The sequence below is a fragment of the Bombina bombina genome, chromosome 4 (genome assembly GCF_027579735.1).
Source record: "Bombina bombina isolate aBomBom1 chromosome 4, aBomBom1.pri, whole genome shotgun sequence".
Taxonomy (NCBI): Eukaryota; Metazoa; Chordata; class Amphibia; order Anura; family Bombinatoridae; genus Bombina; species Bombina bombina.
In genome coordinates, this window is record NC_069502.1 from 555248901 (window position 1) to 555276020 (window position 27120).

General features: G+C 40.5%; 1 long non-coding RNA gene across 1 annotated transcript; it reads left to right on the forward strand.

Annotated features, from left to right (window-relative positions):
• The first annotated feature begins 333 nt into the window (after window positions 1-333).
• Window positions 334-27120, forward strand: LOC128655480 (uncharacterized). The gene is made up of 2 exons (XR_008401819.1): window positions 334-377; window positions 26145-27120. It is a non-coding gene; the product is annotated as an uncharacterized LOC128655480 (long non-coding RNA).

The following is a 27120-nucleotide window of genomic DNA, read 5'->3' on the forward strand; positions in this document are numbered from 1 at the left end:
AATAACAACAAATAGTGAAGTCCTGTATACACAAATTATATAAAAAAAAGAGGTGGAAGTATCTACTCACACTCTTGGGAGCTATAACTTAGCTCTCAGTAAAACAGCTAATGTGTTAAAGTATAAATGGATCAAGGGACATCAAACTTTAGTAAAATCACTCAGGATAAGGGAACAATTGTAAAACACAAAGCCGACTGTAGAATCACCAAACACAGCGTTCACAGACAGCTGCAGAGTGTAAATTTCAAAGTCCCAACCCTCCTTGTGACATCAGAGTCCCAACAGTCCAATCAGATCAGACGGACTCTGATGTCACAAGGAGGGTTGGGACTTTGCCATTTACACTCTGCAGCTGTCTGTGAACGCAGTGTTTGGTGAGTCCCAAGAGTGTGAGTAAATACTTCCACCTCTTTTTTATATAATCTATATATAGGACTTTACTATTTGTTGTTATTTTGTTTTCTTCCAATGATTTTAACCCCTTAAGGACTGGCCTGTTTTGGCTATGTTGTATGTTTAGGACCAGGGATGTTTTAACACTTTTGTGGTGTTTGTGTTTAGCTGTAATTTTCCTCTCTCTCTCATTTACTGTTCCCATACAAATTATATTTTTTTTTTCAGGACAAGAAGGGCTTTCTTTAAATACCATTATTTGTATCATGTCATGTAATTTATTTTCACTTACATTTACTTGAAAAATCTTTTATTCATCTACAAAAGCTAATGAGAAAAACTGCTAAATCGATTCAAAATTTTGTCCTGAGTTTAAAAACAACCTGTGTTTACATGCTTTTTTGCTTTTCTTTTGCAAGTTATAGGGCTATAAGTACAAGTAGGACATTGCTGTTTCAAAATATATATTTTTAAAATGTATCAATAGTGACATTGTAACACTGTTATATGTTATAGATCTCTGAATCACACCCCACATGTACATATTTTTTTAAAGCAGACAACCCAGGGTATTCATCTAAGGATATTTTGACACTTTCTATGTAGCCATTTTACCACCAATGTTTGCCAAACTTCGCATAGGTCATTTCTTTGTTTGATTTTTTTTTCACATACATTGTAATTCAGGTATTAATTCACAGAGCCTGTTATGTGTTGCTGCAAAAAACACACTAATATGTGTCCAGCAATATCTCCTGAGTACAGTGATACCACCCATGCATAGGTTTGTTGGGTTGTTGGAATTTTGACATGTAGTCAACCTGCACCCATGTCCTTCTATTTGGGACATTTTTGAAGCCAGCCAATGTATTTTACTCCCATCAAACTATATATTTTTGAAAAGTAGACAACCCAGGGTATTTCAAATGGTGGTATTTTAACACTTTTCATGCACTGAATTTACCACCAGCCTTTGTCAAACTTTTTGGTAGTAATTTTTTGTGTGTTTATTTTTACACACATTGTACTTTAGGCATGAATTAACAGATACTGTTATATGTCACTGCCGAACAACACCCCAATATGTGTTCAGAAACATCTCCTGAGTACAGTGATACCACCCATGCATGGTTTTGTCAGTTTGTTTGGGGGCTAAAAGGTCACCTTTGGCAGGTGCACATATCCATTTTCTAACTTGGAATTTTGACATGTAGTCAACCTGAGCCCATGTCCTACTATTTGGGACATTTTTGAAGTCGGCCAATGTATTTTACCCCCATCAAACCATATATTTTTGAAAAGTAAACAACCCAGGGTATTTTAAATGGTGGTATTTTAACACTTTCATGCACTGAATTTACCACCAGCCTTTGTCAAAGTTCTGGGTAGTAAATTTTGTTTGTTTTTTATTCACACACATTGTAATTTAGGTATGAATTCACAGATCCTGTTATGTGTCACTGCCAAAAAACACCCCAATATGTGTTCAGCAACATCTCCTGAGTACAGTGATACCACCCATGCATAGGTGTGTCAGGTTGTTTGGGGGCTAAAAGGCCACATTTGGCAGGTGCGCATATCAGTTTTCCAACTTGGAATTTTGACATGTAATCAACTTGCGCCCATGTCTTATTTGGGACATTTTTCAAGCCAGCCAATGTATTTTACCCCCATCAAACCATATATTTTTGAAATGAAGATAACCCAGGGTATTTCAAATGGTGGTATTTTAACACTTTTCATGCACTGATTCTACCACCAGCCTTTGTCAAACTTTTGGGTAGTTTTTTGTTTTGTGTTTTTTCACACACATTGTACTTTAAGCATGGATTAACTGATCCTGTTATGTGTCACTGCCAAACAACACCCCAATATGTGTTCAGCAACATCTCCTGAGTACCATCAATGCATAGGTTTGTTGGTTTGTTTGGGGGCTAAAAGTCCACGATAGAGACTTGTGCATGTCAGTTTTTCAACTTGATATATTGGTATGCTTGGCCTATCTTCAGTTTGGCGTTTTTTTGGCATCCCCCAGTTAATGTTACCATCATAAAAGTATATATTTTTATAAAGTAGACATGCCAGGGTATTGTATATGGGGTGTTTTAACTTCCTTCCCCCAACCATTGTGCTAATAAAATTTCAGAGAAAGTGCATGGTGGTAATTTTTGAATTCTGCTTTTTTTATTTTAGCCTGCCGGTTATATGTTACTGCCAAAAAACTTTTTAACTTTTTTTAAACTTTTTAAAGAACAAATGTGCAGGTATCAAATGCACTTTTAGCAGCAATCTCTAAACTAACTCCTGCAAAAAGAATCTAACTGGACATTTGGGGGAAGGAAACTGACTAAGTAAAATTTGCAGCTTTTAAAAGACACAAAGTAAAAAAATGAGGAACAAATATTATAAAATGGCATATTCTGCGTGGTAGAGCTTAAAACAAATTCCAATACACAGTCCAGGTTTTGAAGGGCAATCGGGGCAGTAAAAGGGGTGTCTGTCCTTTTCCCTTTTTTGTAACAGACTCAACAACCTTTTAGGGGATTGACTTTTTTTCAGTTGGCGGTATCTTGCAAATGAAATGTGTAGCCCCAATTTTGGACTCCTCTAGCACTGTTGTTGGAACTTGACCATCTTCATAAATTATTGTTAAAATCAGCTTGAGCTGAAATTGGAGAAAGGTTGTTCTTCCTGGATTAATTTTTAAAAAAAAAGTAAAAATGAATTGTGCATTGCTACTTGCATAAGATAGATAGCCACCGTTTTATACCAGGCTTTTGTTTTTCTTAAGATCAGATATGGCTGCATCAGCTGATCAGCCAAATCAACACTAGTGATGTCGCAAACTTAAAATTTTCTGTTCGCGAACAGCAAACGCTAACGTCCGCAACTGTTCGTGAACGGGCGAACCGGGCGAACCGCCATTTACTTCAATAGGCAGGTGAATTTTAAAACCCACAGGGACTCTTTCTGGCCACAATAGTGATGGAAAAGTGGTTTCAAGGGTACTAAGACCTGGACTGTGCCATGCTGGAGGGGGATCCATGGCAAAACTCCCACGGAAAATTACATAGTTGATGCAGAGTCTGGTTTTAATCCATAAAGGGCATAAATCACCTAACATTCCTAAATTGTTTGGAATACACACCTATTATATATAAATTGTTTGGAATAACGTGCTTTAAAACATCAGGTATGATGTTGTATCGATCAGGTAGTGTAAGGGTTACGCCCACTTCACAGTGACAGACCAAACTCCCCGTTTAACGCACCGCAAACAGTCCATTTGCACAACCACGAGATTGATAGATTTGATAGATAGATACATAGATAGATAGATAGATAGATAGATCAATAGATGCAATATAAATTTAATAGATATGATAGAAAGATAGATTTGATAGATAAATAGATAGATTTGATAGATATATAATTTCCCAGACAGAGAATTACAAGACGTGCGGTCTGGGACCCATGGTAAGGTTCCCAGAGGCAGTTGCGGCGCCAGAGGATGTGTATATGGCATGGATTTTAGGGGGCAAATTTGGGGAACTGCGCGTTGCATCTACTGTGCCACCAGATATGAGTGGTGTGTTAAGTAGTACTATTCTGATCAGTTTAATACCTGTTACGCCCCCTATCAGGGGACGTGTATATGGCATGGATTTTAGGAACCGGGAGATGGAAAAAGATGCTTGGTCGGTCCTCCTACTTCAAATTTGGGCACTGTGCGTGCAATCGTGGCCAGACTTTTAGTCAACGGACATTTGGCAGATGGACATTTGGCCGAAACACAAGTGGCTGTCACAAAACAGTCCGGCCACGAGATAGATTTGATAGATAGATAGATAGATACATAGATTAGATAGATAGATCAATAGATGCAATATACATTTGATAGATACGATAGATAGATAGATTTGATAAATAAATAGATAGATTTGATAGATAATTTCCCAGACAGAGAATTACAAGACGTGCGGTCTGGGACCCATGGTAAGGTTCCCAGAGGCAGTTGCGGCGCCAGGGGACGTGTATATGGCATGGATTTTAGGAACCGGGAGATGGAAAAAGATGCTTGGTCGGTCCTCCTACTTCAAATTTTGGGCACTGCGCGTGCAATCTACTGTGCCACCAGATATGAGTGGTGTGTTAAGTAGTACTATTCTGATCAGTTTAATCCCTGTTATGCCCCCTATCAGGGGACGTGTATATGGCATGGATTTTAGGAACCGGGAGATGGAAAAAGATGCTTGGTCGGTCCTCCTACTTCAAATTTGGGGCACTGCGCATGCAATCGTGGCCGGACTTTTAGCTGACGGACATTTGGCAGACGGACATTTGGCAGACGGACATTTGGCCGATGGACATTTGGCCGAAACACAAGTGGCTGTCACAAAACAGTCTGGCCACGAGATAGATAGATTTGATAGATAGATACATAGATTACATTGATAGATCAATAGATGCAATATACATTTGATAGATACGATAGATAGATAGATTTGATAGATAGATAATTTCCCTGACAGAGAATTACAAGATGTGCGGTCTGGGACCCATGGTAAGGTTCCCAGAGGCAGTTGCGGTGCCAGGGGACGTCTATATATGGCATGGATTTTAGGAACCGGGAGATGGAAAAGATGCTTGGTCGGTCCTCCTACTTCAAATTTGGGGCACTTCCCGTGCAATCTACTGTACCACCAGATATGAGTGGTGTGTTAAGTAGTACTATTCTTATCAGTTTAATACCTGTTACGTCCCCTATCAGGGCACGTGTATATGGCATGGATTTTTGGAACCGGGAGATGGAAAAAGATGCTTGGTCGGTCCGGCCACGAGATAGATAGATTTGATAGATTGATAGATAGATACATAGATTAGATAGATAGATAATTAGATACATTTGATATATTCGATAGATAGATAGATTTGATCGATTTTTTTGAACGCCTCAGACTCCACCAGCTTGTATGGTAAAAGCTGGCGGGCTAAGAGTTCAGACAAGCCAGCTGTCAGACGCCGGGCAAGGGGGTGACTTTGTGACATTGGCTTCTTACGCTCAAACATGTCCTTGACAGACACCTGACTGTGGGCAGATGAGCAGGAACTGCTCCAGAAGAGAGACGGAGTGGCGGATGGTTGAGAGGGGGCAAGGAGGACAGCAGTGGTTGACGTGGCTGAAGATGCTGGACCAGGAGGAGGATGGTGGCTTTCAGTTTGTGTGCTGCTTCTACTCATGTGTTGATCCCATAGGCGTTTGTGATGTGCGATCATGTGCCTTCGCAAAGCAGTTGTACCTAGGTGGGTGTTGGACTTCCCATGACTCAGTTTCTTTTGGCACAGGTTGCAAATGGCATCACTGTTGTCAGAGGCAGACACACAAAAAAAATGCCACACTGCTGAGCTCTGCGATGACGGCATTCTGGTGGTGGCAACAGCATGCGTTGATTGGCGTGCTGTCTGGCTGACCCCAGGTGCCGATGCATGCTGTCTGACTGTGCCACTAGCTCCTTGCGATGACCTCCCCCTGCTTCCAACTCGTCTCCTCCTCTCTGTCTCCCCATCTGAACTTTCCCCCTGTTCTTCTCTTCTAGCGGGCACCCACGTGACATCCACGGACGCATCGTCATCATCAACCGCTTCACTTGTATCTGACAAGTCAACAAAGGAAGCAGCAGCGGGTACAACATCATCATCATCACACCGTACGTCCATGTCTGTAATGCTGCCTGACTGAGACATATCACTGTTATCTACATCCTCTGTCAATGATGGTTGCGCATCACTCATTTCTTCCAACTTATGTGTAAATAACTCCTCTGACACATCAAGTGAAGCGGCTGTGGTGCTAGTGTTGGTGGTGGCGGCAGGCGGGCGAGTGGTAACTTGAGAGGTGCCTGAAGATAAGCTGGAGGAGGATGGTGCGTCAAGGTTCTAAGCGGAAGCTATAGAAGATTGGGTGTCCTGTGTTAAAAAGTCAACTATGTCCTCCTCAGAACTTTTCGAGTTCATGGGACATGGCCTCTGAACACTGGGCATTATTCTAGGGCCAAAGGGAATCACAGCACCACAACCACGACGGCACCTGCGGGGTGGCCTGCCTCTGCCTGTCATTTTTTTTTAAATGTACACTTACACTACTATTAAACAAGATATGTGTGGTGGCACTGGGCAAGTGGGCAAAGTATACGCTGTGAGCCTAACACAAAAAAGCAGACTGATGTTTCACAGTCCAAAAGGTTTTTGTTTTTTTAAATGTACACTTACACTACTATTAAACAAGATATGAGTGGTGGCACTGGGCAAGTGGGCACAGTATATGCTGTGAGCCTGACACAAAAAAGCAGACTGATGTTTCACAGTCCAAAAAGTTTTTATTTTTTTAAATGTACACTTACACTACTATTAAACAAGATATGAGTGGTGGCACTGGGCAAGTGGGCACAGTATAAGCTGTGAGCCTGAAACAAAAAAGCAGACTGATGTTTGACAGTACAAAAAGTTTTTATTTTTTTAAATGTACACTTACACTACTATTAAACAAGATATGCGTGGTGGCACTGGGAAAGAGGGCACAGTATACGCTGTGAGCCTGGCACACACGCTGGCAGGCAGGCAACTGCAATTAGATTACACAAGCAGACTGATGTTTCACAGTCAAAAAAGTTTTTTTTTTAAATTATTTACACTACTGTTACACCAGATATGAGTGGTGGCACTGGGCAAGTGGGCCTGGCACACACACTAGCAGGCAGGCAACTGCAATTAGATTACATTAGCAGACTGATGTTTCACAGTCAAAAAAGTATTTTTTTTTAAATTATTTACACTACTGTTACACCAGATATGAGTGGTGGCACTGGGCAAGTGGGCCTGGCACACACACTAGCAGGCAGGCAACTGCAATTAGATTACACTAGCAGACTGATGTTTCACAGTCAAAAAAGTTTTTTTTTAAAATTATTTACACTACTGTTACACCAGATATGAGTGGTGGCACTGGGCAAGTGGGCCTGGCACACACACTAGCAGGCAGGCAACTGCAATTAGATTACATTAGCAGACTGATGTTTCACAGTCAAAAAAGTTTTTTTTTTTTTTAATTATTTACATTACTGTTACACCAGATATGAGTGGTGGCACTGGGCAAGTAGGCCTGGCACACACGCTGGCAGGCAGGCAACTGCAATTAGATTACACTAGCAGACTGATGTTTCACAGTCAAAAAAGTTTTTTTTTTTTTAATTATTTACACTACTGTTACACCAGATATGAGTGGTGGCACTGGGCAAGTGGGCCTGGCACACATGCTGGCAGGCAGGCAACTGCAATTAGATTACATTAGCAGACTGATGTTTCACAGTCAAAAAAGTTTTTTTTTTTTTTAATTATTTACGTTACTGTTACACCAGATATGAGTGGTGGCACTGGGCAAGTAGGCCTGGCACACACGCTGGCAGGCAGGCAACTGCAATTAGATTACACTAGCAGACTGATGTTTCACAGTCAAAAAAGTTTTTTTTTTTCAATTATTTACGTTACTGTTACACCAGATATGAGTGGTGGCACTGGGCAAGTAGGCCTGGCACACACGCTGGCAGGCAGGCAACTGCAATTAGATTACACTAGCAGACTGATGTTTCACAGTCAAAAAAGTTTTTTTTTTTAAAATTATTTACACTACTGTTACACCAGATATGAGTGGTGGCACTGGGCAAGTGGGCCTGGCACACACGCTGGCAGGCAGGCAACTGCAATTAGATTACACTAGCAGACTGATGTTTCACAGTCAAAAAAGTTTTTTAAATTTTTTTTATTTACACTACTGTTATACCAGATATGAATGGTGGCACTGGGCAAGTGGGCCTGGCACACACTCTGGCAGGCAGGCAACTGCAATTAGATTACACTAGCAGACTGATGTTTCACAGTCAAAAAAGTTTTTTTTTTTTTAATTATTTACACTACTGTTACACCAGATATGAGTGGTGGCACTGGGCAAGTGGGCCTGGCACACACGCTAGCAGGCAGGCAACTGCAATTAGATTACACTAGCAGACTGATGTTTCACAGTCAAAAAAGTTTTTTTTTTTAAATTATTTACACTACTTTTACACCAGATATGAGTGGTGGCACTGGGCAAGTGGGCCTGGCACACACGCTGGCAGGCAGGCAGGCAACTGCAATTAGATTACACTAGCAGACTGATGTTTCACAGTCAAAAAAGTTTTTTTTTTTTAATTATTTACGTTACTGTTACACCAGATATGAGTGGTGGCACTGGGCAAGTAGGCCTGGCACACACGCTGGCAGGCAGGCAACTGCAATTAGATTACACTAGCAGACTGATGTTTCACAGTCAAAAAAGTTTTTTTTTTTTAAATTATTTACACTACTGTTACACCAGATATGAGTGGTGGCACTGGGCAAGTGGGCCTGGCACACACGCTGGCAGGCAGGCAACTGCAATTAGATTACACTAGCAGACTGATGTTTCACAGTCAAAAAAGTTTTTTAAATTTTTTTTATTTACACTACTGTTATACCAGATATGAATGGTGGCACTGGGCAAGTGGGCCTGGCACACACTCTGGCAGGCAGGCAACTGCAATTAGATTACACTAGCAGACTGATGTTTCACAGTCAAAAAAGTTTTTTTTAAAAATTATTTACACTACTGTTACACCAGATATGAGTGGTGGCACTGGGCAAGTGGGCCTGGCACACACACTAGCAGGCAGGCAACTGCAATTAGATTACATTAGCAGACTGATGTTTCACAGTCAAAAAAGTTTTTTTTTTTTTTTATTATTTACATTACTGTTACACCAGATATGAGTGGTGGCACTGGGCAAGTAGGCCTGGCACACACGCTGGCAGGCAGGCAACTGCAATTAGATTACACTAGCAGACTGATGTTTCACAGTCAAAAAAGTTTTTTTTTTTTAATTATTTACACTACTGTTACACCAGATATGAGTGGTGGCACTGGGCAAGTGGGCCTGGCACACACGCTAGCAGGCAGGCAACTGCAATTAGATTACACTAGCAGACTGATGTTTCACAGTCAAAAAAGTTTTTTTTTTTAAATTATTTACACTACTGTTACACCAGATATGAGTGGTGGCACTGGGCAAGTGGGCCTGGCACACACGCTGGCAGGCAGGCAACTGCAATTAGATTACATTAGCAGACTGATGTTTCACAGTCAAAAAAGTTAGTTTTTTTTAATTATTTACGTTACTGTTACACCAGATATGAGTGGTGGCACTGGGCAAGTAGGCCTGGCACACACGCTGGCAGGCAGGCAACTGCAATTAGATTACACTAGCAGACTGATGTTTCACAGTCAAAAAAGTATTTTTTTAAAAATTATTTACACTACTGTTACACCAGATATGAGTGGTGGCACTGGGCAAGTGGGCCTGGCACACACGCTGGCAGGCAGGCAACTGCAATTAGATTACACTAGCAGACTGATGTTTTACAGTCAAAAAAGTTTTAAATTTTTTTTTTATTTACACTACTGTTATACCAGATATGAATGGTGGCACTGGGCAAGTGGGCCTGGCACACACTCTGGCAGGCAGGCAACTGCAATTAGATTACACTAGCAGACTGATGTTTCACAGTCAAAAAAGTTTTTTTTTTAAATTATTTACACTACTGTTACACTAGATATGAGTGGTGGCACTGGGCAAGTGGGCCTGGCACACATGCTGGCAGGCAGGCAGGCAGGCAACTGCAATTAGATTACACTAGCAGACTGATGTTTCACAGTCAAAAAAGTTTTTTTTTTTTAATTATTTACACTACTGTTACACCAGATATGAGTGGTGGCACTGGGCAAGTGGGCCTGGCACACACGCTAGCAGGCAGGCAACTGCAATTAGATTACACTAGCAGACTGATGTTTCACAGTCAAAAAAGTTTTTTTTTTTTTAATTATTTACACTACTGTTACACCAGATATGAGTGGTGGCACTGGGCAAGTGGGCCTGGCACACATGCTGGCAGGCAGGCAACTGCAATTAGATTACATTAGCAGACTGATGTTTCACAGTCAAAAAAGTTTTTTTTTTTTTTAATTATTTACGTTACTGTTACACCAGATATGAGTGGTGGCACTGGGCAAGTAGGCCTGGCACACACGCTGGCAGGCAGGCAACTGCAATTAGATTACACTAGCAGACTGATGTTTCACAGTCAAAAAAGTTTTTTTTTTTCAATTATTTACGTTACTGTTACACCAGATATGAGTGGTGGCACTGGGCAAGTAGGCCTGGCACACACGCTGGCAGGCAGGCAACTGCAATTAGATTACACTAGCAGACTGATGTTTCACAGTCAAAAAAGTTTTTTTTTTTAAAATTATTTACACTACTGTTACACCAGATATGAGTGGTGGCACTGGGCAAGTGGGCCTGGCACACACGCTGGCAGGCAGGCAACTGCAATTAGATTACACTAGCAGACTGATGTTTCACAGTCAAAAAAGTTTTTTAAATTTTTTTTATTTACACTACTGTTATACCAGATATGAATGGTGGCACTGGGCAAGTGGGCCTGGCACACACTCTGGCAGGCAGGCAACTGCAATTAGATTACACTAGCAGACTGATGTTTCACAGTCAAAAAAGTTTTTTTTTTTTTAATTATTTACACTACTGTTACACCAGATATGAGTGGTGGCACTGGGCAAGTGGGCCTGGCACACACGCTAGCAGGCAGGCAACTGCAATTAGATTACACTAGCAGACTGATGTTTCACAGTCAAAAAAGTTTTTTTTTTTAAATTATTTACACTACTTTTACACCAGATATGAGTGGTGGCACTGGGCAAGTGGGCCTGGCACACACGCTGGCAGGCAGGCAGGCAACTGCAATTAGATTACATTAGCAGACTGATGTTTCACAGTCAAAAAAGTTTTTTTTTTTTAATTATTTACGTTACTGTTACACCAGATATGAGTGGTGGCACTGGGCAAGTAGGCCTGGCACACACGCTGGCAGGCAGGCAACTGCAATTAGATTACACTAGCAGACTGATGTTTCACAGTCAAAAAAGTTTTTTTTTTTTAAATTATTTACACTACTGTTACACCAGATATGAGTGGTGGCACTGGGCAAGTGGGCCTGGCACACACGCTGGCAGGCAGGCAACTGCAATTAGATTACACTAGCAGACTGATGTTTCACAGTCAAAAAAGTTTTTTAAATTTTTTTTATTTACACTACTGTTATACCAGATATGAATGGTGGCACTGGGCAAGTGGGCCTGGCACACACTCTGGCAGGCAGGCAACTGCAATTAGATTACACTAGCAGACTGATGTTTCACAGTCAAAAAAGTTTTTTTTTAAAATTATTTACACTACTGTTACACCAGATATGAGTGGTGGCACTGGGCAAGTGGGCCTGGCACACACACTAGCAGGCAGGCAACTGCAATTAGATTACATTAGCAGACTGATGTTTCACAGTCAAAAAAGTTTTTTTTTTTTTTTTATTATTTACATTACTGTTACACCAGATATGAGTGGTGGCACTGGGCAAGTAGGCCTGGCACACACGCTGGCAGGCAGGCAACTGCAATTAGATTACACTAGCAGACTGATGTTTCACAGTCAAAAAAGTTTTTTTTTTTTAATTATTTACACTACTGTTACACCAGATATGAGTGGTGGCACTGGGCAAGTGGGCCTGGCACACACGCTAGCAGGCAGGCAACTGCAATTAGATTACACTAGCAGACTGATGTTTCACAGTCAAAAAAGTTTTTTTTTTTAAATTATTTACACTACTGTTACACCAGATATGAGTGGTGGCACTGGGCAAGTGGGCCTGGCACACACGCTGGCAGGCAGGCAACTGCAATTAGATTACATTAGCAGACTGATGTTTCACAGTCAAAAAAGTTAGTTTTTTTTAATTATTTACGTTACTGTTACACCAGATATGAGTGGTGGCACTGGGCAAGTAGGCCTGGCACACACGCTGGCAGGCAGGCAACTGCAATTAGATTACACTAGCAGACTGATGTTTCACAGTCAAAAAAGTATTTTTTTAAAAATTATTTACACTACTGTTACACCGGATATGAGTGGTGGCACTGGGCAAGTGGGCCTGGCACACACGCTGGCAGGCAGGCAACTGCAATTAGATTACACTAGCAGACTGATGTTTTACAGTCAAAAAAGTTTTAAATTTTTTTTTTATTTACACTACTGTTATACCAGATATGAATGGTGGCACTGGGCAAGTGGGCCTGGCACACACTCTGGCAGGCAGGCAACTGCAATTAGATTACACTAGCAGACTGATGTTTCACAGTCAAAAAAGTTTTTTTTTTAAATTATTTACACTACTGTTACACTAGATATGAGTGGTGGCACTGGGCAAGTGGGCCTGGCACACATGCTGGCAGGCAGGCAGGCAGGCAACTGCAATTAGATTACACTAGCAGACTGATGTTTCACAGTCAAAAAAGTTTTTTTTTTTTAATTATTTACACTACTGTTACACCAGATATGAGTGGTGGCACTGGGCAAGTGGGCCTGGCACACACGCTAGCAGGCAGGCAACTGCAATTAGATTACACTAGCAGACTGATGTTTCACAGTCAAAAAAGTTTTTTTTTTTAAATTATTTACACTACTGTTACACCAGATATGAGTGGTGGCACTGGGCAAGTGGGCCTGGCACACACGCTAGCAGGCAGGCAACTGCAATTAGATTACACTAGCAGACTGATGTTTCACAGTCAAAAAAGTTTTTTTTTTAATTATTTACGTTACTGTTACACCAGATATGAGTGGTGGCACTGGGCAAGTAGGCCTGGCACACACGCTGGCAGGCAGGCAACTGCAATTAGATTACACTAGCAGACTGATGTTTCACAGTCAAAAAAGTTTTTTAATTTTTTTTTATCTACACTACTGTTATACCAGATATGAATGGTGGCACTGGGCAAGTGGGCCTGGCACACACTCTGGCAGGCAGGCAACTGCAATTAGATTACACTAGCAGACTGATGTTTCACAGTCAAAAAAGTTTTTTTTTAAATTATTTACACTACTGTTACACTAGATATGAGTGGTGGCACTGGGCAAGTGGGCCTGGCACACATGCTGGCAGGCAGGCAGGCAACTGCAATTAGATTACACTAGCAGACTGATGTTTCACAGTCAAAAAAGTTTTTTTTTTTTTATTATTATTTACACTACTGTTACACCAGATATGAGTGGTGGCACTGGGCAAGTGGGCCTGGCACACACGCTAGCAGGCAGGCAACTGCAATTAGATTACACTAGCAGACTGATGTTTCACAGTCAAAAAAGTTTTTTTTTTAAATTATTTACACTACTGTTACACCAGATATGAGTGGTGGCACTGGGCAAGTGGGCCTGGCACACACGCTGGCAGGCAGGCAACTGCAATTAGATTACACTAGCAGACTGATGTTTCACAGTCAAAAAAGTTTTTTTTTTTTTAATTATTTACACTACTGTTACACCAGATATGAGTGGTGGCACTGGGCAAGTGGGCCTGGCACACACGCTAGCAGGCAGGCCACTGCAATTAGATTACACTAGCAGACTGATGTTTCACAGTCAAAAAAGTTTTTTTTTTAAATTATTTACACTACTGTTACACCAGATATGAGTGGTGGCACTGGGCAAGTGGGCCTGGCACACACGCTGGCAGGCAGGCAACTGCAATTAGATTACACTAGCAGACTGATGTTTCACAGTCAAAAAAGTATTTTTTTTTTAAATTATTTACACTACTGTTACACCAGATATGAGTGGTGGCACTGGGCAAGTGGGCCTGGCACACACACTAGCAGGCAGGCAACTGCAATTAGATTACATTAGCAGACTGATGTTTCACAGTCAAAAAAGTTTTTTTTTTAAAATTATTTACACTACTGTTACACCAGATATGAGTGGTGGCACTGGGCAAGTGGGCCTGGCACACACGCTAGCAGGCAGGCAACTGCAATTAGATTACATTAGCAGACTGATGTTTCACAGTCAAAAAAGTTTTTTTTTTTTTAATTATTTACATTACTGTTACACCAGATATGAGTGGTGGCACTGGGCAAGTATGCCTGGCACACACGCTGGCAGACAGGCAACTGCAATTAGATTACACTAGCAGACTGATGTTTCACAGTCAAAAAAGTTTTTTTAAAAAAATTTATTTACACTACTGTTATACCAGATATGAGTGGTGGCACTGGGCAAGTGGGCCTGGCACACACTCTGGCAGGCAGGCAGGCAACTGCAATTAGATTACACTAGCAGACTGATGTTTCACAGTCAAAAAAGTTTTTTTTAAAAATTATTTACACTACTGTTACACTAGATATGAGTGGTGGCACTGGGCAAGTGGGCCTGGCACACATGCTGGCAGGCAGGCAACTGCAATTAGATTACACTAGCAGACTGATGTTTCACAGTCAAAAAAGTTTTTTTTTTTAAATTATTTACACTACTGTTACACCAGATATGAGTGGTGGCACTTGGCAAGTGGGCCTGGCACACACGCTAGCAGGCAGGCAACTGCAATTAGATTACACTAGCAGACTGATGTTTCACAGTCAAAAAAGTTTTTTTTTTTATTATTTACACTATTGTTACACCAGATATGAGTGGTGGCACTGGGCAAGTGGGCCTGGCACACACCCTGGCAGGCAGGCAACTGCAATTAGATTACACTAGCAGACTGATGTTTCACAGTAAAAAAAGTTTTTATTTTTTTAAATGTACACTTACACTACTATTAAACAAGATATGAGTGGTGGCACTGGGCAAGTGGGCCCAGTATAAGCTGTGAGCCTGAAACAAAAATGCAGACTGATGTTTGACAGTACAAAAAGTTTTTATTTTTTTAAATGTTCACTTACACTACTATTAAACAAGATATGAGTGGTGGCACTGGGAAAGAGGGCACAGTATACGCTGTGAGCCTGACACAAAAAAGCAGACTGATGTTTCACAGTCCAAAAAGTTTTTATTTTTTTAAATGTACACTTACACTACTATTAAACAAGATATGAGTGGTGGCACTGGGCAAGTGGGCCCAGTATAAGCTGTGAGCCTGAAACAAAAAAGCAGACTGATGTTTGACAGTACAAAAAGTTTTTATTTTTTTAAATGTACACTTACACTACTATTAAACAAGATATGAGTGGTGGCACTGGGAAAGAGGGCACAGTATACGCTGTGAGCCTGGCACACACGCTGGCAGGCAGGCAACTGCAATTAGATTACACTAGCAGACTGATGTTTCACAGTCAAAAAAGTTTTTTTAAAAAAAATAATTTACACTACTGTTACACCAGATATGAGTGGTGGCACTGGGCAAGTGGGCCTGGCACACACGCTAGCAGGCAGGCAACTGCAATTAGATTACACTAGCAGACTGATGTTTCACAGTCAAAAAAGTTTTTTTTTTAAAATTATTTACACTACTGTTACACCAGATATGAGTGGTGGCACTGGGCAAGTGGGCCTGGCACACACGCTAGCAGGCAGGCAACTGCAATTAGATTACACTAGCAGACTGATGTTTCACAGTCAAAATAGTTTGTTTTTTTAAATTATTTATACTACTGTTACACCAGATATGAGTGGTGGCACTGGGCAAGTGGGCCTGGCACACACGCTAGCAGGCAGGCAACTGCAATTAGATTACACTAGCAGACTGATGTTTCACAGTCAAAAAAGTTTTTTTTAAAAAATTATTTACACTACTGTTACACCAGATATGAGTGGTGGCACTGGGCAAGTGGGCCTGGCACACACGCTGGCAGGCAGGCAACTGCAATTAGATTACATTAGCAGACTGATGTTTCACAGTCAAAAAAGTTTTTTTTTTTTTAATTATTTACGTTACTGTTACACCAGATATGAGTGGTGGCACTGGGCAAGTGGGCCTGGCACACACGCTAGCAGGCAGGCAACTGCAATTAGATTACACTAGCAGACTGATGTTTCACAGTCAAAAAAGTTTTTTTTTTTAATTATTTACACTACTGTTACACCAGATATGAGTGGTGGCACTGGGCAAGTGGGCCTGGCACACACGCTAGCAGGCAGGCAACTGCAATTAGATTACACTAGCAGACTGATGTTTCACAGTCAAAAAAGTTTTTTTTTTTTAAATTATTTATACTACTGTTACACCAGATATGAGTGGTGGCACTGGGCAAGTGGGCCTGGCACACACGCTAGCAGGCAGGCAACTGCAATTAGATTACACTAGCAGACTGATGTTTCACAGTCAAAAAAGTTTTTTTTTTTAAATTATTTACACTACTGTTACACCAGATATGAGTGGTGGCACTGGGCAAGTGGGCCTGGCACACACGCTGGCAGGCAGGCAACTGCAATTAGATTACATTAGCAGACTGATGTTTCACAGTCAAAAAAGTTTTTTTTTTTTTTTAATTATTTACGTTACTGTTACACCAGATATGAGTGGTGGCACTGGGCAAGTAGGCCTGGCACACACACTGGCAGGCAGGCAACTGCAATTAGATTACACTAGCAGACTGATGTTTCACAGTCAAAAAAGTTTTTTTTTTAAAATTATTTACACTACTGTTACACCAGATATGAGTGGTGGCACTGGGCAAGTGAGCCTGGCACACACGCTGGCAGGCAGGCAACTGCAATTAGATTACACTAGCAGACTGATGTTTCACAGTCAAAAAAGTTTTTTCTTTTTAAATTATTTACACTACTGTTACACCAGATATGAGTGGTGGCACTGGGCAAGTGGCTTGGCAGGCAAGCAACTGCAATTAGATTACACAGGAAAAAAAAATGATGTTCTAGCCCTAAAAAGGGCTTTTTGGGGTGCTGTCCTGAAAGCAGAAATCAGATGAGTCCTTTAAGACTGTAGTGGACACTAGCCTAGCTATCAATTTCCCTATAAAATCACCAGCAGCTACACTGTCCCTCCTCTCACTAACAAAGCATCTTCCGAATTAATCTAAAGTGGCTGCTGTCCAGGAGCTGGGAGGGTCTGGGAGGGAGTGTCTGCTGCTGATTGGCTGGAATGTGTCTTCAGACTATGAGATACAGGGTCAAAGTTTACTCAATAATGCCGAATAGGGGGCGGATCGAACATCGCATATGTTTGCCTGCCGCGGCGAACGCGAACAAGCTATGTTCGCCGGGAACTATTCACTGGCTAACAATTTGTGACATCACTAATCAACACCCCTCATGTGCCTGTTATAAGCCCTGATGCAAACAGGTTTGGTCTGTACTCTGCCTCGGACAGTGACTTCTGACATTGTTTCATCGTGGATGGTGGTTATCATGTTAACATCCTTCCTGTCCTTAAATTTTATTGCTAACACTTCAGCTTTGTGCAGAGCTTTGCATTCTTCTTTTTTTTATTTGGCATGTATGAGAGGTCTGGGGAAATCTTTGGAATTTCTTTGCACAGTGCCGCAGGCCAGTGTCTGCAAACCATAAAGTGTTTGAAATAAACGGACACTGCTATAGAAATTGTCCACATAAAGGTGGTAACCTTTATTGAACAAGGGGCTCAGTAGGTCCCAAACAATGTTCCCACTTGTCCCCAGAAAGTCAGGACAGCCAGGAGGGTCCACTTGACAATCTTTCCCCTCATATACGCGAAAGGCAAATGTATAGCCACTTTCACTCTCGCAAAGTTTATAGAATTTTATGCCATATCTAGAGTGCTTTGAGGGGATGTACTGTTTGAATCCTAATATCCCTTTGTATTTAATTAGCGATTCATCAATCAATATATTTTGTTGGGGGGTATAAACTTCGGAAAATCTTTTTGGAAGATGGGCTACCAGTAGGCGTATTTTATAAAGCCTATCATATTGGGGTGATCTCTGGGATGACAGAGGGTATTGTCATTGAAGTGTAAAAAGCGGAGCAGCATCTCATATCTTGCTCTAGACATGGTTTGCGAGTAGACTGGGTTAGAACAGATAGGGTTGGTGCTCCACTAAGAACAAATTGATGACTTCTTTATAATCCCCATTAGCATAGTAAGAGCCCAGAATTTTTTCAGTTCAGGGACATCTGTGGGATGCCAAGCATGTTCCCTGACTACATAGCTACCCGGATTGGTATTAATAAATTTTGTAGCATATAGATTAGTCTGGGAAGCAATCTCCTCCCAGATGGTATCCCCTAAAAATAACTCAATATATTGCATAGGGGAGAAGTCATGCACATTGACAATAATGCCTTCATTGGCACTAAAAGGGGGGATGTTGGGCTCAGCTAACTGTGGAGGTACCCACTCCTTCACATTCAGTGTTGTAGGGGAAGCACAGCTTCTTTTTGCAGCCGGCTCACACACAGATGTGTAACTAGACGTGTCAGAAAAATGACCTGGGTCTAAATTGGACACAGTGTCAGTGACATCAGAGTCTGATGCCAAGAAGGCATATGCCTCCTCCAAATTGTACCTGCGCTGCATATTTCACCAACACATTACCTAACTAACTACCTATCTAACTGACTAAACTAACAAATTACTAACACAATTTTTTTTTTTTTAACAATATACCTAACCCTATGCTAAAATTACTAAAACTGACTAAAACAGACTAAAACTACCTAATACACAGCTTTTTAACAAAAAATAACCCTTATGGGCAAAAATAAATAAATATAGAGAGTACAAATGCACTGCTGTAACAGGATTTGGCAGAGATGGGGTTAAAAAGGAATTGTATTGATTTTTGACACTTTTTATTTTTTTTATTTCTTTATTTTATTTCTTTATTTTCTTTATTAACATACAAAAAAAAGAAAAGTAAAAGAAAACATACACACAAAACAATATCGTCAATACATATAAAGAAAAACTTCCAAGAAAAAAAATACAAGATTGATCCTTTTCATATCCTTTGTCCCCCTCTTTCCCCTATCCCTCTTTTGTTAGATTAACTGTCTGATTAGGAGGGAAAAAAAAGGAAGACTCTCTCTCCTCTTCCCTTCCCCTCTCTCCCACCTCTCCAAATAGATCTACCTAATTTGATCTACCAGTTTGTCTACAATCAACCTCTCTCCTATCCTTCCCCCTCAAGTCAGCTTTAAATTAACAATTTGCTCTATATATAGTACAAAATCCTCATTTTGACAACAGACAAAATCCCTCCAGGTCTTGAGAAAGCAATTTCCTCTTGCCCCATTTAACTTAGACTCAAAAGCTGCCTTAATTGCTGAATCCAATAAGAGTTTTTTAACTTCCGTAATAGACGGTACTTTGGGAGTGATCCAGTTTTTTAAAATAAGTGTCCTAACAATTATTATTACCGTGAGTATAAAATTCGTTTTTTTTTATCCAAGAATTATGGGTTACCAAAAAAAGAATAAAATCCCTTTCCAATTGTACCTTCCCTTTAATTATCGTGGAGAGATAGTATTCCATTTTTGCCCACAGTTGTTTGACACTTTTTTCACAGGTTCTGGAACACTTCTGGCAACAAACTATCACTGATCTCTGTCTCTCTCCCTCTCAAAACGCTACAGAGGAGAGAGGGGCAGAGATCACTGTCAAAGTGTTTGTAACACCCACTTTTACAGCAGCCAATAATAAGCAATCAAGTGTCCCTCATACATAATAATTGGCTGTTACTATCTGCCTCACATGCCTGGCAGATAGTAACAGTGGTATTTCGGGGGAAGCGATCTCTGATCGTTCCTGCTGCTCTTTTTAAGTCATGACGGTTCAGGACCGTCATCAGTCCTCAAGGGAATGTTTCTGATGATGGTCCTAAACCGTCATCAGTCCTCAAGGGGTTAACTTCTGGATTCCTGAAGATCATATATTGTTACTAGTGCTTTACCACATTTTTTATTTATTGGTTATATATTTGTTTTGTGATATTACAAGTTAACATTTATTTTTTTAATAAAACATAATCATGTTGAAATTCCTTGATTTAATTTCATGATGCATGATCTGTAAAGGGTGCATGAGTATGTTTGCATATTCATCTAAGCTTTGATTTTAACATGATTTATGTGTAGACTGTTCATTTCACTAAGACAAACATTAATATTTCTCTAACCTAAAATGTTAAAGTCTGAATGTGTCTATTAATATTGGGATAACATACGTTTAATTCTAATTTTAAAGATATATTCTTAAAACATACTATGAAAATGAAATGTCAGATAGCATTCTATTATTAATAATTAATATGAAAGGTACTGTCGACTGTGTAAATGTTTAGAATAGTAATTGATTGAACCATAAAGGTAAAAAAATAATAATTTAACATTACCAAGGTAATCATCTTAATATATTTTGTCATCAGTGAGTACCTTGTTTCGAAGCCTATGTGGAGTGACCATTTATATTTGCTCATATGAAACACTTCCATATTATCCAATTAGTGGACTCTTATAAGTCAATCCACAGGAATGTGTCTAAAGTACTCTATGTTGTTTACATTTTTTTTTTTTTTTTTTAAATAATTTTTATTGAGGTTCATAAATAGGTTTACAAACAATTATCATTTGAAACAAGATACAAATCATAGTACTACAACATTTTACAGTATGTATCCAAACTAAAGAGTTGCATCTATTTCCATAGAGTGTAGAGCTTAGTACAGGAGCATATCAAATATCTTAACATATGTTTACAATCCAATTTGTTGTTGTAGCCTAGTATCTAACAATCAAAAGAAAAAGAAAAAAAGAAGGAACCTCAAATTTTCACTTTTTTCCATTCCTTTAGAAATAGTTCCCTTAATGAGCCTTTAGGACCTCCCGGGCCCAGTTCTTTACATAAGTGTTGCATAGGGAAAAGCAGTAACATAATAAACAACAGTGAACATTAAACATAAACAACCTGCTGATATGAGGACGAAAAAACATCACAGGGATGTTACAATTATTGAATAACTTATCAGGTTGCTGCCTGAATGAATATAAGTAATATTATACTAAAACTGTGTGAAGGGATATTTTCCCGCAGTGAAAAGAAGAATAACATATAAATCTTTGATAGCGGGGGAAGATAGATATTGAAGTAGAAGTAGAACTATCGTGTGGCTTAAAGTTTATATATATAGATTTCTTATTATAAAAATGCACAGTTATGCAATATGAAGCAAAGATATAAGGTTCAAACTTCAATACATAAGAAAAAATATGATTATATTTGCGGTATTTATCAAGGGAACCGCATTAAAACACGTCAAGCATATTTACGGATGCCTGAGTGTATTGGTGGCAGGGGGGAGCTATATATATATAAATAAAACAAACAGGAGTAGGAATTGGTTATGAAAACAACAGAAATATCAAGAAAGACCTCTGGGGCGCACGGTTGACACACAGTGACATGGTAGGAGTGACAACTAAGTATGGTCTAGGCATTATAGCTAGTTGTATCAACCTTGATTAAAAATTATCTCTAAGCTGGAGTAATATAATTATATTTATGGCGTATATTGGCACACAAAAGATCGCCGGGAGCTACTTTAAATAGTCAAACCATGGTGGGGTGGAAAACGGCAGAAATATATGCAAAACTTAAATTTGTGGATTGGGGGGGGGGAGTGAAGGGTGGTAATATAAGTAATTAGCTTGGGACGTTAGACAGGTGACTGATATGGGTTACTATGGAGGATATAAATATCATTACTATAATATAGGTATACTACTGAAATAAGCAATCTTAGGGAAAGCGGTGTTAGAAGTAATATATATAACTTCCTCAATTCTATATAGGTTATAACAAGTGATGTTAAAAGTGTGTGAAAACTATTTATTAACTAGCTATGTTGAGCTTAAGCACAGATATTAGGAGGCCAAGCAAATATTCCCAGAGTATGTACATTGTATTCATATTATTGAAGATTTAGTTTTAGAGATCGTGTACTATACCACCCCACCGCGTGGGCATGGGCCCTATGCCCCACAGCAAGGCAAAGTACAGTTTTAGGTAGATATGTATATAGATGATATGTATAATAATAAGCTAGACAAATATGTATCAGAGCAATTTCCATCATAAGGATTTGAGATATTTTATGAGACACTGAGATGCCTTAAATATGGATATTATGGTCCCAAAAGCAAGGTACGGGGGTACAAGGAGCATTAAGCACAAAGCATTGTGGTGAACAAAATTATAATGGAACATGACTCCCCTCTAGCGGTGGAAATAGCTATTACATACCATACCTAGAGATTTAATTTGAAAACCAAGTTCTGCACTATAACTTGCTTTAAAATATGTGATTCAAACAATATAGTTCTATATGACCTAGGAAAATCAGCATGGTGAAACATACAAACAGATATATTCTTGAAGCATAGTTATACACAAACTGGGTTGCTAGAATCACAACATATAAAAGCCTAAGCATCTAAATGTCCTGTGTGTCAAAACAGCTATTGCTTTAACCAATATAACAATAAATAACCATTTAACCTAAAATAACATAGCATGTTCATGACTAGGTGTGGGTTGTTACCAGAGCCAAAACTAAGCTGGGGATAAGCCAGGGAGGCGTCCCTAGTGGGATCAGCAAGTTCACACATGTTCCAAGTTAAGTGTCTAACAATTCGCTAAAGACCGGTCCAAAGCACCGGACAGAATAAGGACTCCATGATATTTAGCCCACACCCTGCTTGTGGCGTATCTGAGAAATGAGGTACCACTCTGCCAGGCATGAGAGATTTTCTGTTCCAAGCAGATCATATGTGGCAATCGGCTGCCGCAATCCACAGGCAAGAAGAGCCGACTTGATAACACTCGTGGCCATCCCATAGTTGTGTAGATAAAAGTCACAGATCTTATGAGCTTGTCTGCTGCTTTTTATATAGTGAGCACACTGCCACCATATTAACTGTACATCCTTAGGTTGATCACGGAGAGAGCATGTAATCACCGTAAGTTGCCAAAAGTCAAAGCTCTCAGCATACATATGTTCATCGTCCTGAACAGTATAGATGCGTGCAGCATGATGTAGTTGCTCCTTGTAATAAGATGCAGAAACTTCTGCTTGCTGTAGATCTCCATTGTGGCCCCCCGCACTCTTAGGAACATCAACGCATCTACAATGAAGTGAGTCAGTCTCAGGGGTTTCATATCTATGGTCTAACGGCTGATTAACCCCTTGAATGCCATTGCCTACTACATCTCCATAGGACTTGCGCAATGTCAGCACCAGGCTGGAGAAGTGAGCCGCAAGAAGATGCGCCATTTCTGTTTACCAAAAATCATAGGCCTCCATCACGGTTAGGTCTTAAATACAGGTTCCAGCAATTATCAATCAATCTCCTGGGGTATTCAGTGACTCCGGCCGCCACAGGAGTCCATTTAGTGCACAAAAGGTTGTTTTCATAAAACCTAAACTGCCTTTTATTCTCGTTTCTCAGCAGGAGCTCCAGACATGCACGTCTTTCTTCTATGTTGTTTACATTTAATAATGCACTCTACAAGTGATCCAATGACAAGTGCATCACATAAGAGACAGACCTCTATGGCTTTTCAATATCAAATGCATATTGCGTACTGATATGTATTATCAAAAAGAGAAATGGAGACTTTGCAACATATGCTTTTTAATGTATGGATCAAACGTTCAAGAATAAGTACCAGTGAGCAAACAGAGTTTTAAGGAGCAATTTCAAAAGATTCAAAATTAGACTTGCTTCAAATCAATTAAGACCTTTAAACATATTCATTACTGTGACTTTTTCTAATTTGTGAGCAAAATAAATAATTACATTTTTCAAATGATGATGAATATTAATTTTAAATGTAAATAATATATTTTTATATAATTTGTATTGAAACAATTCTATAATATATTTTAGATGGACCATCCACTTCTAGGCATCACCCTGCCACACCTTTTGAACCTCCCCCCTTGCCGATCTTCCTGTCATTCCCGTCCTGCCCCTTCCAAAACTTCCTGTCCTACCCTCCCTCGCCGCTCTCCCCGTCTTTCCCGTTCTGCTGCTGCTCCACCTGCACAGGCACCAACTGCCCAGGCCCCAAATTCCCCACCTGTGCATGCCCCAACTGAGCAGGCCACACCTTCCATACCTGCCCAGGCCCCACATTCCCCACCTGTGCGTGCCCCACCTTGCCCTGTCCATCCTCCCCGCCAACACATTTACCCTGATCCTCACCTTCCTTGGCCTGGGTATCTTGTTCTCCTTCCCAGCCACAGATGTAAGTATCATTACAAATCAACATTAGACCATACATTCTTAAAGGGACATTATACTGATCTAATTATACCTAAATTTATTTTGAATTGAAAACTTTATTTATCTATCTATTGGGTACTTGTAAAGCGCAAACTAATCACCCGTGAGGGTCTCAAGGCACTATGGGAGGGGGAGAGAGGGGGGCTAAGGGAAGACGATTCAGTCGAAGAGCCAGGTCTTGAGGTCCTTCCTGAAGTTTGTAAGGGAGGTGGATTGTCTGAGGTGCAGCGGGAGGGAGTTCCATGACCTTGCTGCCATATAGGAGAAGGATTTTCCTCCAGCTGTTTTTTTCTTGATGCGGGGGATGACTGCAAGTGCTTGGTCGGCAGAGCGGAGTTGTCTGGAGGGGGTGTAGAAATTGACACGGTGGTTGATGTATTCAGGACCGATGTTGTGGAGGGCCTTGAATGCATGGGTTAGGAGCTTGAAGGTGATTCTCTTGTTGACGGGGAGCCAGTGTAGGTTTCTTAGGTGTTCGGTGATGTGGTTTTGGCGAGGGATGTCAAGGATGAGTCTGGCCGAGGTGTTCTGGATGCGTTGGAGTCGTTTCTGGAGCTTGATGGTGGACCCGGCGTAGAGTGTATTGCCGTAGTCCAGTCAACTGCTGACGAGGGCGTGGGTGCCAGATTTTCTAGTTTCGGTGGGGATCCACTTGAAGATATTTCGCAGTAAGTGGAGTATGTGAAAACAAGTCGAAGAGACGGCGTTGACTTGGCGATCCATGGAAAGTGATGAGTCGAGGATGACGCCTAGATTTCGTGCGTGGTGTGTTGGAGTTGGAGGGTGTCCGAGGGCTGTGGGCCACCAGGAGTCATCCCATGCAGATTTATTGGGTCCTAGGAGGAGGATTTCGGTCTTGTCAGTGTTGAGTTTGAGAAGGTTGTTGTTCATCCAGGTGGCAATTGCTGTAAGTCCTTCGTGGACATTTTTCTTGGCGGTGGCGGTGTCTCGGGTGAGTGAGATGATTAACTGGGTATCTTCGGCGTAGGAGACGATATTGAGGTTGTGTTGTCGGACGATGGCGCCGAGGGGGGCCATGTAGATGTTGAAGAGGGTGGGGCTAAAAGAAGAGCCTTGTGGTACGCCACAGCTGATTGCTGTGGGATTTATAAAGCTTTTACTTCTGATATGAATGTAAATGTTTCATATTTACATTCTTTTAAATAATCATCCACATTTTATTTTATAAAAATTATATTGCCTAGATGTTGGATATCAATTATGTAAATATGTATATTTATGTTTTATTTAATCACAGTCCCTTTCCCTGTGTGTCATAAACCAAAGAAATAATGATTTGTCGATAGGGTTTTTATTCTCTTTTATATCTTAATGGTTTATCTATGAAGAACATATTTAATGTGTAATTCTTCTTTTCTATAGTACATTTTATTCTAATCATGATTTGTATTTAAATTAGTACAATGTCCCTTTGCTATATTTTGATTCTGTTCTGTCATTTATATTAATTCTGAATTAATTCTTTTTTTTTAGGTTGTGACTCAGCATGGTTGACGCTAGAGTCTCTAGCTAGATTGGAGGGAACCATGCTAAGTTGCCATCAGCGGCTTGGAATGATGAAGGATTCCATGGTTTTGCAGCTGCGGATTAATCGACTTATGCTTAATTGCATGATCCATATAGAGACAAGGCTGCAAGCTGCAGCTGCAGAACCTCAGGTTGAGGAGTGTGAGGAGGATGCCCCAGAAAGTGGAGAGTCTGGAGATGCCCCAAGGGAGCATGCGTAACTCCTCCGTCACATTTATTGGTGTTAATTTGTTGGCTATGTTCTGAAATTGTTATTGTTTTTTATGTTTGTGCCTGTTGCACTTTGTTTGCTCTTGTCAGATGCCTCCAAAGTGGCTGTGTTGGCCTTTTTTTGCCTTTGTCAACTCCCTGATAGGACTGTGATGCACTATGTCACCTTGTCAGATGGCTCCAAAGGGGCTACATTGGCCTTTGTTTGTCCTTGTCAACTCCCTGAAAGGACTGTAATGCACTATGTCACCTTGTCAGATGGCTCCAAAGGGGCTACGTTGGCCTATGTTTTCCCTTGTCAACTCCCTGAAAGGACTGTAATGCACTATGTCACCTTGTCAGATGGCTCCAAAGGAGCTGTGTTAACTTTTGTGTGCCCTTGTCAACACCCTGAAAGGACTGTAATGCACTATGTCACCTTGCAGATGGCTCCAAAGGAGCTGTGTTAACCTTTGTTTGCCCTTGTTAACACCCTGAAAGGACTGTGATGCACTATGTCACCTTGTCAGATGGCTCCAAAGGGGCTGTGTTGGCCTTTGTTTGCCCTTGTCAACTCCCTGAAAGGATTGTGATGCACTATGTTAGCTTGTCAGATGGCTCGAAAGGGGCTGTGTTATCATTCAGACTTATTTGTACTATTATGTTATTTAAATATGTTTTATGACCATCATAAATCATATTTATCATAATAAAAACAATCTTTTAATTAAAA